Here is a 1,601-nt window from a genome sequence, read left to right on the forward strand (position 1 = left end):
ACGCGCATGCACACACATTGGGTCGGGGGGCGGAGGGTTGTGTGTGTGTGTGTGTGTGTGTGTGTGTGTGTGTGTGTCTTCATGTTCATTCACCAAAAGGTCATCAATACCACCTTCACACACTAATAACAATCAAATGGTTTATTCTAAGGTTAAGCGACCTGTCAATCACAGAGCAGCTCCTCATTACACCACCATGTTTCTTCTTCCATTTTTATATCTATCTATCTATCTATCTATCTATCTATCTATCTATCTATCTATCTATCTATCTATCTATCTATCTATCTATCTGTCTATCTATCTACTTGTCTATATCTATCTATCTATCTATCTATCTATCTATCTATCTATCTATCTATCTATCTATCTATCTACTTGTCTATATCTATCTATCTATCTATCTATCTATCTATCTATCTATCTATCTACTTGTCTATATCTATCTATCTATCTATCTATCTATCTATCTATCTATCTATCTATCTATCTATCTATCTATTTACTTGTCTATATCTATCTATCTATCTATCTATCTATCTATCTATCTATCTATCTATCTATCTATCTATCTACTTGTCTATATCTATCTATCTATCTATCTATCTATCTATCTATCTATCTATCTATCTATCTATCTATCTATCTATCTATTAAAATTCACATTACAGTTTACTTTTTAATTCACCACAAATTTATTATTTTGATAATAGATAGATAGATAGATAGATAGATAGATAGATAGATAGATAGATAGATAGATAGATAGATAGAAACACTTCTATTAAGTATATTTACTGGTACATTTGATAATAATATCAGATTTAATTACAGTTTTTAAAACAAATAAAAAATTCTACAAATCATTTTAAAGGTATTAAAGTTACACTTGTTTTACTTTAACACAGATACGTGCTGCACATCAGCCTGAATGATGAGTTTTGTGATACTACAATCAAATCACTCACAATGATCTGGACCTCTATCATAAATATCATAAATATCATTTAGTCTCCAGTTATAATAAACACCAGCCTTCTGGGAAGATGTTCCTCTAGATTTTAAGGAGATTTTGTGAAGATTCATTCGAACATAAGGGTGTTAGTAAAGTCAGGTACTGATGTAGATGAGAAGGTGAGGAGACCTGAGGTGCAGTCAGCGTTCACATTCATCCCAAAGGTGTTAAATAGCGTTAATAGCATGAGATCTTCCACTCCAACCCATGGAAAGCAGATCTTCATGGAGCTGGCTTTGTGCACAGTGGAACAGATTTGGGTCTCCTAGTTCAAATGATGGACAATTTTATGCTACTGCATCCGAAGAGATCCTGTACAATTGTGTATTTCCAACAGTTTGGAGAAGAACAACATATAGCTGGAAAGGTCAGGTGTCCCAAAACCTTTGTTTGAGTTTATTAAATGTAGTAATGAAACTCAAACTGAAGATCCTGTGTCTGGTCACATGACCAGGCAGACAGCAACATACAGATATGTGGATTAGACACAGAGAGAGAGAGAGAGAGAGAGAGAGAGAGAGAGAGAGAGAATAGACGAGGTGTGTGTGAGACAAGATCCTGTGTGTGTATGATGTTGTGTATCAGA

The sequence above is a fragment of the Silurus meridionalis genome, chromosome 23 (assembly GCF_014805685.1).
Source record: "Silurus meridionalis isolate SWU-2019-XX chromosome 23, ASM1480568v1, whole genome shotgun sequence".
Classification (NCBI taxonomy): Eukaryota; Metazoa; Chordata; class Actinopteri; order Siluriformes; family Siluridae; genus Silurus; species Silurus meridionalis.